The sequence below is a fragment of the Pygocentrus nattereri genome, chromosome 7 (assembly GCF_015220715.1).
Source record: "Pygocentrus nattereri isolate fPygNat1 chromosome 7, fPygNat1.pri, whole genome shotgun sequence".
Classification (NCBI taxonomy): domain Eukaryota; kingdom Metazoa; phylum Chordata; class Actinopteri; order Characiformes; family Serrasalmidae; genus Pygocentrus; species Pygocentrus nattereri.
The window spans coordinates 6,801,026-6,818,080 of NC_051217.1; the positions used below are offsets into that span (position 1 = coordinate 6,801,026).

General features: G+C 40.6%; 1 protein-coding gene across 4 annotated transcripts in view; it reads left to right on the forward strand.

Annotated features, from left to right (window-relative positions):
• The window catches only part of mical3a (microtubule associated monooxygenase, calponin and LIM domain containing 3a), a 125,090-nt gene that overhangs the window by 27,747 nt on the left and 80,288 nt on the right, over positions 1-17,055 (forward strand). For all 4 annotated transcript variants that reach the window (XR_005130472.1, XM_037540055.1, XM_037540054.1 and 1 more), the window contains exon 2: positions 1,740-2,022. The gene's annotated coding sequence lies outside the window, so the exon portion shown is untranslated. The remainder of the gene's footprint in view (positions 1-1,739; positions 2,023-17,055) is intronic.

The window sequence follows — 17,055 nt, forward strand, 5'->3', positions numbered from 1 at the left end:
GGTGGATGACTGAGGGAGAGTTCTGTGAAACAAGGTCTTTTAATAGGCTGCCGTCACATTAAGTTGCTATTTTGCCAGTCAATTACACGTCAACAACTGTGAAACAAGATCCCAGTATCAAAAGACAGACATGTCTATAGTCTGTATAGACCTGTGAACTGACATTAACTTTTGAACTTGAGTTAAGTTCTTCTTGTCTGTGGGAACAACATACGAGCTACTAAACAAAAAGCTTTCAGGCAATGCTTTGTGTAATATTAGTACTCAACTGAAAATAAAGGAACAAAAAGAAGCTACAGATTTCTAATTTAAAGACTAAAGAACTGGCCGTGCTGTCTCAGTTATCAGAAAAACCTCAAATAAGCTGTATTTAAATGTTCAAATGTTTGGCATAATTAAATTTTTGAGGCGTAATCAAAGTCATTCAGAGTTTTGAAATGTCATTCTAAAGAAACATACTGACTCTTTGCAATGTTACTGATAGAAACCAGATGTCACGATGTCTGCAGAAGAAATATAAGCGCTGTATTTACTATGTTTTTATATACTCTGCCCCAGAATTATTGGCACTCCTGGGCAACCAGACATATAAAATAAAGTGATAAAGTAAAGTAAAATAATGATTCAAATCTTCCTAAAAAATGTAGAAATTGTTTGAAATTCTTTCAAAACCATATAAGGCAAAATTATTGGCACACCGAAAGATATTTGCATCGATTGGGGAAAATAATTCATTCTTTTTATTGGTCCTACTCTCCAGGACCTCCATTGTTGTGTAAGAGTCCAGGGGGTCTTGTGAAAGTCAATGGTACAATGAATTCCACTGCATATTGGAAGATTTTAGCCCAAATCTGTCTGACTCTACCATAAGACTGAAACTTGGCCATGGGTGGACCTTTTGGAATGATAATGACCCTAAACACACAGAAATGGCTGTGGAAACACAAAATCAATGCCTTGCAATGGCCCTCTCAGTCTCCAGATTTGAACCTAATTCAAAACCTGTGGTATGGATTGGAAGAAAGCATTAAAAGAATTGTTACTAAAGAGAACTGTTTTGCTTCTAAAACATAAAAAAATAAATATGCAGCTTGTACAGTTATTTAAGCCTGAAATATCATGGTGTGGTTTATTTCATACATTGATTTTAGCTTAATTCCATGAATGAAAAAAAATAAGGTGTCTTGGGTACCCCATAATCCCCTGTGTGTACCTGTCTGTCTTGAAGGGCTTTACAAAATAGATTTAGACCAGAAAACTATTGTAAAACAATTCAAGGCTGCACATTTGTTCATATTCATTTTATTTAATACGTCTTTAAGGCAGTCCAATTAGAATGACCTAAATGAAGGGAATGTGGGTTACACAGGATTGCTTGTATTTGCATGTACAGTGGAGAGTCTCACATACTCTGCATAAGCCCATAACACAGTGACTAACAGCAGCGCAACTGTCCAGGCCGCGTCTGTGCTGATATAAATAACTGCTGCCCGGCTAAGAGTGCACAGAGCCACATATGGGAGGATGCTGGAATGCCCGGCCGTCTTGCTGGTGTGTTATTCCTGTATTCTGGCAGCCTTGCTGTGCACAAGTACATTTTGTACAGAGCCTCAGCAGGGCACACTTAAACACTCAAAGCTTGGGCAGTCAGTCAAGCTCCCCCCAACACACACAAACACACACACCTCCCCATGCTTGCCACACCCTTCATCTTAAGACATCCATTGTGTGTTTTGCAGGCAGACTGGGAGGCTTCTCTTTGTGAACAGACGGAACGGCCCCGGCGTCATCTGAAGGAGGAGGGGCTGCTAGCTGCTGTTGTCTTTTCCCCACCAAATCACGTGAGACCTTCCTCGTCCGGTAACCATGGCAACCAACACCGGTCCAGCCTGCATCTCACAGTGGTGAGGAGGAGGATCCGAGAGAGAAAGGTATAGAGGAAGAGAGGGAGCGAGGGAACAAGAAGAGAAAGCTCTACAAACACAAACCCCGTGCCCTGCAGCTGTCACGGATATTCCCACAGTGAGTAATGCGCTGTTGACTTTACTCTTTTGCTTTAATGCTTGGAGCCCCCCCATGGGTGCCTTCTTCTGGTTGCTCATGTACTTGAGTATTCAGCCCATTGCCAGGCTTATATTAGGGGTTTCCTCTCTGCTTTTGTTGTGAAGTGATGACATCATGGGTCACTCCTGTCCTAGGTATGAGTCCCCCCATCTTAACATAGAGGATGAGTGGGATTCCTTTGTTACAGATGAATGCCTTTTTTGCCACACTGCATCTGTCACTGGTATTCAAAGTAATAAAAGATGAGGGAAGACAGGTTTTAGAGCCCCACCTGCATCAATAAAGGTGGATCCTCCCGCCTGTTGTTGTATCATAGTGAGCACTGAGCTCTCAGTGGACTGTGAGCTTCACTGCTCCCATTAACTTCTTTTAATAGCTCTCCACCAGCAAGGCTTCAGCCTCTATTGAAGTCACTTGCCGTTCCCATTATAGTCTGTTTAATTAGCAAACCCCTGCCTAGTGTATACTCTAGCCGACATACTGGGTCAACCTGTTCTTCCTTACAGCCTCCATATGTGAACTGTCCTTGTGATGAAGATGGAGGACTGTAGAGATGACTGTTTTACTCATAGCTAATGCCACTGGTGATTTCATGCCGTGTTTCTGGTGGCTTGGGTGTAATCGATTTGAAAGACCAGCTGATCATTGCATAATGGCAAGAGATCATTGCAAAGCTACATTTGCATTTGCATACAGAGTAAAGCTATATCCCCCTCAGGACCACTTATGACATTTGTATGGGTTTACACACCAAGAACAGTGTTAAGTCATTTTATGTCTCTCTTTGTGTTCTTTGCAATTAAACTGTTTTTGTTACTGTGGAATATTGTTGCTGTCCAAAGAAAAACGAGTATCTCTAAAATGACAAAAAAGACAAAGATATAAAGAATTTTTATTCCAAGCAATTTTGGAGCATTATTATTGTTCCAAACATCACTGATTCAGCATGAGGGGCAGCTGCTATGCACAAAGGATGAAGAAATAATGGAAATGCTTGTTTTTGTTTTTGGACAGCAACAATATGTATATTACCTCTGTTCTTAAATTGCCTTAAATTTTGCCTCATTTGAAAATGAGTCTGTGTTGAAGCACCCCTTATAACTTCAACATGAATGGAAGGAGCTAAACTACTAGGTTTTCATAATATTAAAAAAGATACATTCAAAACCATTTGTTTTATAGGTTTGTCGCCCGCTATGTATGGATTGTATGTTGGCAGCAAATGGTAGTATCTGAAACTCTGTTTACATTCTGCATCCAACTCTTATTTATGAAAAAAGGAAAATTTGGTTTTCCATGCTGTTTGCTGTTCTTTTTAAAGAAGACATAGCTTCAGTGAAGTTATGCTGAACTTCTGTTGATCTTCTTTGCATTCTTTCCAGGATCACAGACTTTTCTCACACATCTCTCATTATGCACTGCAGACTGAACCCCTCAGTTGAGGAATACTGTTCCTAAACATTTAGACTCCTGTTTTATGTGAATTATGTCCATTGTGGGGTAATACTTAACAGATGTAGGCTATCAGCGTGTCATCCCATAAAAAATCTCTCACCCTCCCCAGACTGTACAGCAAATTACTTTTATAGGCTTTACTTACTGCTTAAAGTAGGTTTAATATAGAAACCTTCAGCAGTGTCCTTGCAGGCACGCCACAGTAATAATAATGGCAACAGTAATGACAATATAATAACATCTATTGGTTTTGCGAAAGCAAAAGCGGAGCCACGTAGAAGCATCGTTGAGGTTTTGCTACTATCTTTCCAGAGAACTTCACTTCCTAAAAATGTTCCTTTTGTCATATGCCAGACTAGGACATTCACTGATTCACAGCTTCCCTCTTGCCAAGGTCACTGTGTGTAGAAGACTGAGAGCTGTGGTTTTATTCTGACAATGTAAGTGGGCGGTAAAACTGTCACTCGATACTGTTTAACGTTGGAATGTGTAAATATAAATGCATGGGACTAGTACACTTCTATAGAGCATGTAGTTCTCTAGGTGTACTTTACTGGTACAGTACTGTGCAAATGTCAGGGACCACCTTTCTTCAATTTCCAGTCAAAATAGCCATTAAATACAATTTATTCATTTTTGAGGAGAGATTTCTGAGAAGATTAAACAGAAGATAATCCACTTACATAAGAAAGGGTAAAGTCGAAGGAGCTTTCATCTTTCGGAGACACAAGAAAATCAAGCTCATGTTTTGCTTCAGTTCTGAAAAGAATCCACAGGTGTTTCTGTCTGTCCTTCCACTGTGAGAAGACAACTCAACACTATGGGCCTGAAAGGATGTGTATCTGTCAAGAAGCTGCTACTGAGAAAAAAGAAATAGAATACAAAAAAATTTCACTAGAACACCAGAACCGGTCATCTGAAATGTAGATCAAGATTTTATGGGCCAATGAGTCTGAATTATAATAATTTGGATCACTTGGATTGTGAGAAACAGAGAATGCAGCCAACTTTAATACTGAACTTTGGTGTAAATGTCCCTGCAGATTTCTTTAAAGCACTGAAAGCAAAACTCCCAAAAAGAATGGAAGCTATAAACAGGGCAGAGAGTGGACACACTAAATACTCAAAATATGACATTTTCTGTGTAATTTTCAGTTAAAAATGTTTTTTTTGCTTTTTTTCAATGCTGAAAAATGAACAGCTTGCACTTTATAGCTGTCTTGACTGGAAATGAAATAAATGAAAAGTGGCCTCTGACTTTTCCCCAGTATTTTAGTATAAATGATAGCTTTACATGCTGTTGAAATCCTTTAATATATTATTGTCTGTGATATATTTCTTGAGTTTTTGTAGTTCATTCAAAATAAGCAGTGACCAAACGCTGAATTTTGTCTTTGTGTACAAGGCCTCATTTGTCCATCAAAATGTCATGGTGAAGTTCAGCGTATTGAGTGATAATCTGAGTACACTCCACAGTCTCCAGGGGGTGGGTGCTGAGTGACTGGAACAGTGGAACATGGCTGATAGTGTTGAGAAACACCTCCAGTTTGGTTTGTGGTGTACAGATAAACAGATAATGGAGTAAAAATATCTTTTTATCACTTTGAGTCACGTTCATGACTATGTTTGATAGCAGATATGTGTGCCACAAAAATGCTGTGGCCTCTAAATTGCCTTCCATTCACACTCAACTTGTTGACCTCGACTTCTGACTGACTTAGAGGCCACCACTGCTTTCCGCCATACTGTTGATTTATATCATATTTTAAATGTTGTTGTCCACGGAGGACTTACTGAATTTCAGGGGCCGTGACCTCCCTCACAGTCTTTCTGTCGTCTCTCTAAAATTCACGCCACTTTCCTTCTGGACGATAAACAAATGTGTGGCAGTTAGTATTTTGGTTTGGAGCTCTTGGGTGAAAAATTCTAATAAAAACATTTGATTAAAGCCACTGACTTTTCCGGGTTTATCTTCTTAACGCGTACTTCAGTCCATGAAGAATGAAGGGTCATTGCATGTCCTCGGTCACCTCTCGTTTTTCTCAGTATAACTCTGGATGCAATTATTGAGGTCTTTCTGGTTCAGTGCATCCTGAGCTAATCTATTCTAATTGCTGGGCTGGACAAAGCCTGGTCCCTGTCTGTGTCACTCTATAAATCATTTGGCCGACGTTAACCCCAGAAGTAGCAACAAGTAGAAGGGTCTTGAACAATGTGAAAATGAAAATGCATATACAGTACATACACAGCTTTGCCAAAAGCCTTTACAGGCATGTTTTTTAAAACGCAGATCTTTTCAGTTGTTTTTCCTTTTTAGCCAGACAATGAGTACATTTATTATAGCAAGTGTTAAAGTATGTGTCCTGCAGCCTGATAGACCAGAGATCTGGGACCACTTGCATAAAATTTGAATGTTTATCTTAAATTAAATGCTTCAAATCAACATGATGATGAGCAAAAACATATTTGATATCTGTTTCTCTAGATTACAGTGGGACATGCTAAACTAAAATTGCCAACAGATAAAGGGGATGGATTGTCACCAGATTCATCTCCCTAAATACGTGCCCAACGTCCTCTCAACCCACTCAAAAAGCATTTCGGTCATCATTTGTTTCGGGCAGAGACATTGTGACAAAGGACAACTACAAAGGAGGGTGTTGTGCAGATGATAAGGTTCCGATTCTATCTTAAATGGTTAAATAGGTTCTGTGTGTGTCATTTTATGAAATAGTTTCTTTTTATATATTCACATTTTCAGAGCATTAAAGTATGATTTTGGCATGTGTTCACAGAGATGAGTTTGGTGACATTTCAGTGTCTGTTATCAATGTTAGCCTAGCTTCTCCTGCTGTAAACTAGAGAGACAGACGTCAAATATCCACTGTGTCTTGACTGATGGACTGCTTCTTGGGTAGCTGATACCTCATGTTAATTAGATTTTTCGGGGAACTATTCCTTTGAAGGGGAACAAAATTTTTCTAAATTTCTGTGTAATTAAATGGTCAACACATCAACAACGTGGTGGGTTTGGTGTAAAATGCTTCATTCAAGAGAAACTTACTGAGTCAGAATTGTTGTGAGACGTCCACCTCTAAAAGCTGTCCTACAGAAATACTCAGCCTAATGTCCGAGACATTTGCGCTTACATGCACTTAACGGCTGGATTTCTGCAGTTGTTCAAATGGTCATATAAAGAGCACACGCTGATGTCTTAGATCAGAGTAGGGTCTAGAAATCAGATTAAGAAATTCGATAAAGAGAGATGAATTTTAGCTCACTAACCGGATTTCTCAGCCCGTTAAGCCTTACTCTGAATTTCTTTTAGATTTCTTTGATTTTCTGCAGTTATCAGATTAATGCATGTAAATGCACTGTGTGTTTTTATTTTAATCAATATATATTAATGTATTCATGGTGCTCCAAGACTGACGATCATCAACATTACATATAAAAACTCAGAAGGCATGTGTAGGTGTTGGATACGGAATAAAATGGCTACATTTGTGTTGTATACATTCCTGTCATCACCACTGAAAAGAAATCCCCATTTCCCTGAAGATATTTTAACACAGCTCATTTAAGGTAAAGGGAAGACCTAAGGCCCAAATTCGTTCAAGGTGTTTTATGCAAGTGACCACTTGCATAAACCCCACATCAAACAACAAATTTCATTATGCAGCAGTTTTTAAAAATGTGTAGAATCAGAATCCTTTATTGATCCCAGAGGGAAACTGCAGCTGTTACAGTTGCAACCATTTACGTAAAAGGATAAACACTTTAATAATTTAAAACAAAGATAAAGAGAAATTTGTAATATGTACACAAGATTTAAGTTCTTATAAATACAGTAAAGTGGCGGTGACTGTGATAATAAATATTAAACATCTAGTATAAGGCAGTTCAAATTATTGTTCCTCTCAGTTTTTGCACACAATTATTATTATTACACATATGAACTGTTTGGTATTGAGTTTTGCACAGATTGACCACACTTTGTGAATCACACACTGAATGAGCTCCTGTGTCTCATCACCGTGTCGTAGAGTGGATGGGAGCCATTGTCCATAATGGCCTGCAGCTTAGACAGCGTCCTCCTGTCCGACACGGCCGTCAGCGAGTCCAGCTCCACACCCGCAACATCACCGGCCTTGCGGATCAGTTTGTTGAGTCTGTTGGCATCTGCCACCTAGGAATTCTACTAAAATCAAATTTTCCACATAATTAAATTGTTGGATCACTTTACGCTCTGCTCAAGAGAAACAGACTGAATCAGAATTGTTCATGGTGGTGGTGATAGGAACCAGACATCTGAAGAGCTTCATGCATCTAAAAGGTACCTCATGGAAAGCTACTACATGAATTGCTTTGATGATAAAGGCCCGAGACATTATTTTATAATAGTTTTGGCTTAAACCATATCTTTTAAAAAATCTATTTAGAAAAACCATAAACGTGAAATCCCCCTTTAAACACCAAGATCATTATGCCACCATCAACTGGCTGCTGTGCACACCCCTCACTGAGCTGTTCCTCATTCGACAAGGTTATCTGTCTGAAGTGCCTTTAGCTGCGTGCTGTGTATCGTTTGAACTCACCTGCTGCTGTCTAGGTTGGAGTTTTATCTCGCTGTGGTGGAGTTTATTGTTAAAGTTTAGGCTGGAGTCTTATCGAGACCTTATAAATGATTTAAATAGCTGGTACCGTCACATCACGCTTGTGGATTTAGAAACGGGTTATTTCAGTTGCTGACACTCACATGAAAACTATTCTGTTGTGATACACGATTCAGATACTAACTGACTAACAGTCACTAACTTAATTTAAATCATTTAAATAATTGTAATTGCTTTATACCTGATGTTTCACATTACTATCACAATCACCGCCACCTTACTATATTCTTAAGTACTTAAATCTGGTGTACATACTGTAAATTCTCTATATTGTCTTAAATTATTAGTAAAGTGTTTATTTTTACATAAATGGCTGCAGCTGTAACAACTGCAATTCCCCCCTGGGATCAATAAAGGAATCTGAATCTGAGATCAAACATTGAGCTTGTCTAATGTCTCTCTACAGCACACTCGTGAAATACGCAACAGCTTTCTCCAGAATTCAAACGGGCTTTTGGTTGAAGACTGTGGAAAGAAAATTTCACACAGAACCTCGGAGGTGATTATTTTTAATACGTCCAGCCACAAGTGAACACACTGAAGCCACAAGTTATGAAAAAAAACTTAACTCGTGGTCCCACATAGTAATCTGTGACCACGCCTTATTAAAAAAAAAAAATCACCCTGCCACCTTCGGGTCTCCTAGTTTTCCATGTGAACAGGAGTGCTGTGAGTCAGTGGGAGGGGAAACTTGGATTCGTCAGGAAGGTCCACAGATTCATACACCATGTGGTCGGCAAGACTTGAGATTTAGCCGCCACGGTAAACACGTCCTCCACTTTCGACAACTGTGAATTAAGCACGGAGAGGCTCTGCGGGACTACAGAGAAAGACTCAGTGTGGCTATGAAATAAAGAGACGACACGCCGAGCAGACCGTTTTAAAGGCTCTGTTATCGGACCTGCAGTCTTGTGAAATGTGAATAGACGGGTTTCGTGTAACCGCCCACGTACACGTCACTGTGGCAGACCAATCGGATTAAAATTATGAAGAAGTACCGCTTCACTTGGTGGGAGGCGGGGGGCGCGAACCCGCTTTGCGTCTTGAAATTGATATTTTTCCTTAGGAATACGGAAAATTAAATTATCAGAACACACAAGAATGTGCGTACTTACGTAGCATTAGAGGCAAGAAAAAACACAAGACTTTTTAAAGACGCACTGAACGTCGTTTTTTTTTCTGACCACCCCTTCCTTTTTTTCTTGGAGTCTCGTCCTGCGGCTCCTCGGCGAGTCACTCATTAGCGCCTTTCTGCTGCAGTATGAATGTGGGTAAACAGGAACGGAGGAGGCGACCGTTTTAATATCAGATAAACGCTCCACGGTGATTCCAAATTTGGACGTATCAATGTGTTTCACGCGTGGAGTCCGTATGCCGTCGCCCGGGAGCGTGTTAAGGATATGGGCGAAGTAGCCTGCGGTTGTGCGCGTCTTGCCCGTGTTTTCGCAGGATCCATGAAGGTAAGCGCATGGAAACATCAGCCCTCTGACCGCTGATCCACGATCAGCTGGGTTTCTCTTACATTTTGACCATGTCGTTCGCCTGTATTTTTGCATAAGTGCAGTCAGTCAAACGATACTGCCCACTAGTCCGTAACTAGTTCACAGTGAGTGAGAAATATCGATTGGAGAACTAGTGTGGAGGTGGACAGAATTGGCGTTACTGGTTCTGCCTGCACATGACGGTTGCTGAGCTGCGTGCTGAATTACTAGCGAGCCTCTGTTTTCAGTGTGTAGCCCTTCGAGAGGCCATTATGTGGTGATTCATATTCACGTTGGTTGGGATAAGAGTGTCCATTGACTCCGAAGCTGAAGTCATCTTGTTCGCCGGTTCGAATTTTCCCGTTCCACCTTAAATGGTTCAGCAGAGATGTTCCCATTTAAGGTGGAACGGGAAAATTCGAATTAGAAGCTGACTTCAGCCTCGTCCATTGGCTGCAGTACACAGCAGGCTTGAATGTGTTCTGTGCTGTTGATCAGGATGTGGCTCATACATTTGTACACCCAAGTCTTCTTGACTCTGTGGAGACAACATAGGATCTTGTTGACAGTGTCGTGATCGTTGGTTTATGATCATGATCAACATGTTTCATGTTGCAGTATTGATTGGCCATGCCTGAGTATGTTTTGGATCAGATAACAGAGCACTGTTAGGTATCAGAGGTGTTGTTATTTGACCTCTGGCCATGATGACATGCATGGATCTATGTCTGACCGTGCATCAATGCTTCCAGGGCCTGGAGTGAAGGGTAACTTAGTGGTGTAATGAGGCAATGAGATCACCACATGACACATCCTCTGTGTCTCACAAAGCGTTTCACCCTTTGGAGACTGCTCATGCACTCGTGCCGTTAATGGTTATTGATTCCATTTGTTGTTTTTTGTCTAAAGGCGCTCTGTTTACATACAGGAATGTTTTAGAGCTTTTCTGCATAGGTTTTCATTGCAAGTGTCAACCGTAAGTTTCATGCTATACTGTTATTTTTTTATGAAGTTCTCCTAAAACATGATTTGTACCATTGTTCAAATAAACGGGACAGAGAAGCACACCGTCAGTGAGAGAGAGAACTATGATTTAACTTTGTAAGAACACTCTTGGCTGCCAAACATCTCTCAGACAAAAGACTCTCCCCAGCTCTCCTCATAGCCAGGTCAGTGAGTTGGAAATGTGGAGAGAGCAGGAGAGAGGGACAGAAAGGGAAGAGAGTTTCCTGCTGACTCAGCTTGAACGCCGTTGATTATACCGCCCTAAAGGCCAGGCCGAGATTAAATGTTTGACTTTTCTTGAAAGGCTCTCATCTGTGAGAAAGAGAGCCTGTTTGTTTTTATGACCTGGTTACTAGATGTGGCAGAGCCTTGGGACAGTACTATGCAGTAATACCTCTATTGAAAAAGAGCAGCTGCTTTGTGATTTTTCCAACAGCCCGTCACGGCAGGGGTAAGGGTAGCACTTTCATATTTTCAACAAATATCTGCAAACTGGCACTGTGGAATCTGTCAGTGAGCGATTGCCCTAGATCTGGCCACTGAGTTGGCCTTAAAAGGAAACATGCTCAACCTGTGGCTGTTATTGTTTGGTTACTCCGGCTTCAGGAATTTATTGCAGCCAACGGCTTTCAGATTTTCGAACGCTGCGCGGTCTTTTCCCAAGAGGCCGTAGCAGAAGCTTCACGGAAACAGAGCTGTAAGAGGCTGTGTCCTGACTTCCAAGTGTTGCACACGTTTAGTGATTGCAAATGGGAGTTAATAACAGTAATAAAAGACTCAGAGTTGCCAGATACTGTTTTTTTTTTTTTTTTTTGTTAATTCATGGGAGCCTAGTATAAAGAACAAGGCCTCATTATGTATTTTCTTTGTGAGATTCTGATGAAATGCACAACTTCACCAAAAAATGTAGACCCTCAAGCGATTCAGAGTTTCTTCCCAAAGCACTTAAACATTACCCACTGTATTTTCTGCTTTTCACAATCCAGCTCATCCAAAACACATTCAGCTGTATTGCAGTCTGGACTCTGGGGTGGCCACTTCATTGTTCCATGAAGACCAGCAGCTTCTTTGATTTGCAAATTCGTCTGTTTCCTTTGCTCAGTAGCAGCTTCTTGACAGCTACATATTCTTTCAGGCTCATAGTGTGGAGTTGTCTTCTCACAGTGGCAGGATGGACAGAAACATCTGTGGATTTTTTTTTCCGATCTGCAACATGACTTTCTTTCATCTGTCAAAGATGAAAGCTTTAAGTACTGTTTATCTAGCGACAGTTTTGGTGGTCTTCCAGATCTTACACAGTTGTTACGAGCCCTGTTTTCTCTATATATTTAAATCATTTTGTCTTTGACTTCCCCTTTGCTAATGCAAGTGGAGTATGTTGTATCTAATCTCCTCAGAAATATCTCCTGAAAAACGACATAACTTTAACTTAAAGGCTATTCTGACTTCAAATTAAATAAATAAATCATAAAAAAAGGCTGTGACTTTTGCACAATACTGTATCTGCCTATCTGGGCACAGTTGCCCAAAGTTTCAGTGTGTTTGCTGTGTGATATCTGCCTATCCCTTTAGATATAAGAATTTGTCATAAATTCACATGTAGGTGAGATTTCCAGGCTAGCTTTTGACATTCCCATAGATGCAAACAATGTAGTCAGTGTGTTTTTCACAGTAACTCCTGAGTGCTAGGTTTTTTGTGTATGGACTAGCATTTGCATTGAGATAGTGAGGTGACCCTTGGACCGCTCTAATGGGAAGAGCAGCCAGTGCAGCTGTTCTCTGGGGCTAACAGGGCTTGTTAGAACAATACTGTTTACATCTATTACTTGCACAGAACAATATTGTTTACTGTTTACATCTGTTACTTGATGCACTTTATGAACAGCTGCTCTACATATTTGCACATACACACATGTAACTTTAATTTTATTTCAACTTTGCACATACTGTACACTTTTACTTGTACTTTTACTTTTTTACTACTGTTTTTAGAGTTGCTACTGCTAAAGTTGTTAGGCCAAGCCTCACACGTATTCTTAAGGGTGATCTCAGGCTCTCCTTGGTCTATGGTTATTCTCGATTCTTCTCTTTCTCAGAACCTTGTGCACCATCATGAATTGCCTTTTCTCTTTTAGACTTTCCTCATTATCTTATTTGAGTCTTATTAACTACAGTGATCTTCAGTGCTTCTAGAACACCGAGCAACTCCATGAATCATCAGCAAAAGGTGCATCTAGCCTAATTAAAGAGTTACAGTTGGATGTCTGTCTGTTGTGCCAGTATCATTGTATTATGATCTTTCACTGCTGGAGCCCAGCCTTATACAGTTGTGCCATCTGGGAACCTAATAAGATCATCCTTGTTTGGCTTTATTGTAGCAGGTTAGGCTCACCTGACAAATTTCAGCAAAATAATAAAAACATACAAATGCCTTTTTCATGTGTATAAGCTAGAAAACATTTTCTATACACGGAAGTAAAACATGAATAAGAAGTAATTGACAGAAAATAAAACTGAAGAATTGTAGATAGCTTCACTGCCAGAGCAGAAATATTTGTCATTTTTAAGACAGTTTGTTAATTGGAGTACTGTATCAATTTAGAACCAACAATGATAACGGTCTGCAAAGCACAGTTGAACTAAAACACAGAGTATGAATTAAAATCTAACATATGTAGATTGATTTTATTATCAACCTATTCTATTATTTTAATTAGAATTTTTAGCTTCTTAGAATTGGGATCATATTGATCAGGCACTGGTTTATAATACTGCATAGCATTAGTTTGGTAGGTTGCAGCGTCATTATTGCGTTCTTCCTGACGTGGAGGGTGAGGTTTATGTAAAAGAGTGTTATGGAGTTTAGCAGAGGTGACCTGCACACACAGGTAAGAATAACTCCTGAACTGATAATAATCAGCCAGTGTCATGCTAGAATGTCCTGTGTCATCACTGCATCATCCTGGCTAAGCTGCACAAATGCCATGAGAGTTATGACTAAGCTTAGAGGGCATCTTTATTAGCAACTGACTTACAATTGGCAGGGCACATTTGGAGCCATTGCTGCAGAAGTATGTACGTGCCTTTGCAGTCCCAGGTTAGATGTACGATAGGAATGTCTGTTTTTTTGTTCTTGTTGGATATCTTGTTTGTATTTTTGAATTTTTATTCACCCTGTTCCTCAATTTGACACACTATGTCAAGGACTGCTGAGAAGACCGTCTACTAGAGCCATTTCTTGATACCATTACTGTTTGATCTAGCCTGCATGACACCTAGCTGAACCTCCATAGCCAAGCAGATAGTGAGAAAATTGATACCAAGAACCCATTCACACCTTGCATTAGCATATGTCCTGAGTGATCCTGTTATAAGTGGACAGTGCTAAATATAGGAGTGAACATGGTCCAGTGCATCTTGGAGATCAGCATTATGATCAGGTCACTCAGACCACCTTGAGAGGTGGTCAGGGACATATGACCAAATAACATTTGCAGTGTGAGCACTAAAAAGTCTGTTTATGCTTTTGTATTAACATGTGTTTCATGTCTGGTTCACATCTGGACGTGCTAGTCGGATTCCATTTACGCTTTTCTCTAAACTGTGTCCCCAGTTTGACCAGATGAGATCTGATATTTAATTTTCTCCACGTAAAAAGTCATTTCTGTTTTACTTTTATTTTTATCCCTGTTATGTTGCCAGTTGGCATACTTGGCTTGGACACTTTCATGAGCCCAGAGTGCAAAAAGACACTCTTGAAGTTTGTACCAGGCCTGCATGTAAACAAAGAAGGACTCGCAGGACATTTTTGTCTGAGAGTAAATGCAGTCAGATACTGGTCATGAAATCTGATCACTGGAGAGACACATCGGAGACCCATGGAAATGCTAGGTGTTCTCGTTTTCCTTATATGAACAAGTCACTTGAGGCAGATGTTAATACCACGCCTGAACATTCATTCATTCCTAGCATATTTGCCTGCAAAATCCAGTGACATTTCTGTCAGACTCTCACCTCTCCATGTGAAAGACTCAGCTCCCCAGACTCCCACACAAGCCATACTTGTCCCGGAGTTGTATCATATGTCTTTTATACTGCCTGTTTATGAAGTTCCCATGGGTTGAGTTTTTCCTCTTATCTTGAAAACAGAAGAGAATGGAAAAGCGCTTTCGCCTGCCTGCGTCGGCACTTGCCACCCTGGCTGTTTCCCAGAATGTTGCAGTGAGTGTCTCGCTCAGATAAGCGAGTGCAGTGCCAGCTCGCTGCCACCCTGCTACTCTTTTCGAAAGAGCCTGGAACAAATCATTCTCACTCTTGCACTTTCTTCTTACCCACACTTCCTTAGCAACCATCTCCAAGCATGCTCCTTAGAGGAATGGATATGCGCAGCATGCACATATTTGATGCCGTTCAGTATATGGACACAGAGGTTCACATCTGGGCACGACTATTGAAATATAATGACTGCAGGTTTTTTAATATTTGTATCAAAGCAGTTAACATAATGTGCTGGTGTTTCATGTTATGACACTATTGCCTTGACGTGTAAACGGGGCGAGAAAGGCAACATCCTTTCCACTGGTGTGCACTGCTTAGCTGGCTGAGACAGCTGCTTAGCCACTGTTCAGATGTCAGGCGTATACATTTGCTTTCAGCGTAATTCTGTCAGGAGTAGTCAGGGAAGATGAATGAACCTGACAGAAAATAGATAATGTCTCTGTGGATGTAAAGTGTGTCTTGAGCAGTGGAGATTTTAGAACACAGACAGGCCAGAGTTTTGGCTCCCATGGTTGTTTTTACTGGTCTCAGGTGCTGTGCTGGCCAACTTCTCCATAGCAATTTTTCCTCATGCTTTTCCACAGTCCATTGAGAAACATTACCATCTAGGAGTTTGTGGGTGAATGAAGCCCATACCAAGAAACTCCTGGACCTGCATGCAGTGCAGTTTTTTTGTCATTACTTCCTTAAGCTGTGCAAACAGGACTCTGGTGGTGCATTCGCTTAAGAATTGCTTATGTTTATTTTTCTTATAGAATAGTGATGAAGCAGTCTGATAAACTGGTTTCGTATCAGCAAGACCTTGACCTTACTGAACAAGATATTGGTCAGACGTGGTTGATCCACATTTATTGTGCTTTTCTTCCACTTTGTATGCATGAGCTCTGCGCACTATGCTCTCCTAAACTCTGCCTCTGGTTTTACTTTATTTACAGACACAACAGTGTTGGCACAGTGGGAAATCGCCATCAGAATCTATATATTTTTGTGCTTAATTAAAGATTACAGTTTAGTTGGTATGAGTAGATTTTTTTGGATTTAACACTCTCTCTTTTAAAACCTTTACATTAAGTGTAATTCAGGAGTATGATGAAGAGAATATGGGGAAATAGGCGAATGATCCATTGAGTAATAATGGTTACAAAGTTATCATTTTTATTTTGGCTAGTGAGACTCAGACACAGACACCGGCCGTGAGGACTTCAGCAATGGGCGGAAGCTCTGCAGCATTAAATGAGCAATTAAAACTGCAAGAGCGAAAATGAGGTCTGTTGAGAAAGATGACATTAGTAGTAATGTCAACATTTGCAATGCCTTTCGGATTTGTCACCATCTCTCTGATGCAGATGGAAGCTGCTCTAAACTGCTTCGGTGCCTGAATGAGAGCGTGTTGTTGAGGATGTGATTGAGGAGGCTGAGCGAGTCTGGCTCGGACACGTTGTCCACTGAGGAGAAAATACCTTATGTAGGATGTATCAACATCCATCACCGCAATGGTTAGCTCTTTCAGGTCACCAATTTATCTGAAGAGGCAACCTTCCGTATCTCCTCTGTGTGCTGCTTTTTGTGTGTGTGTATGTACACATTGGTTACGAAACATTTAGCACTGTGCTGGTATTGGATTAGTACTCCACCTCGGTCAATGTTCTGTTTGTGGAATGATTCTCATTTGAAAGCTGAATTGCAATTACTATTTTTACAATGTATTATTTTTTTCCTTTAAGTTGTCGTCTCTAGCATCCCCCTTTCTCTTCTCTTCACACATGTACTGATGTTATTTTAACCTTGTTGGTCAGCCTGACCGGACCCTTCAGATATGGAAGTTTCAGATGCTTGATGATTAGATTAGTTTAATCGAAGGGAGGCCATGGCTCAGGTCATCTAACTCAGGGGCCTATTTTCTGGTCAGCAGACTCCCATAGCACTGTCACTGGAGCTCCTTGGCTTATTTGCCCTGTAAGCTAATGCTGACTCCACCCTAGCGTGGGATTAGAGAGGCGTGCTTTGGGCTGTTCTCTCAGGATTACAGCCGTACTACCTGCTGTATAGACTGTCATACTGACAGGTCAGTGTTTTTTCTAATGATGTGGTGGAAG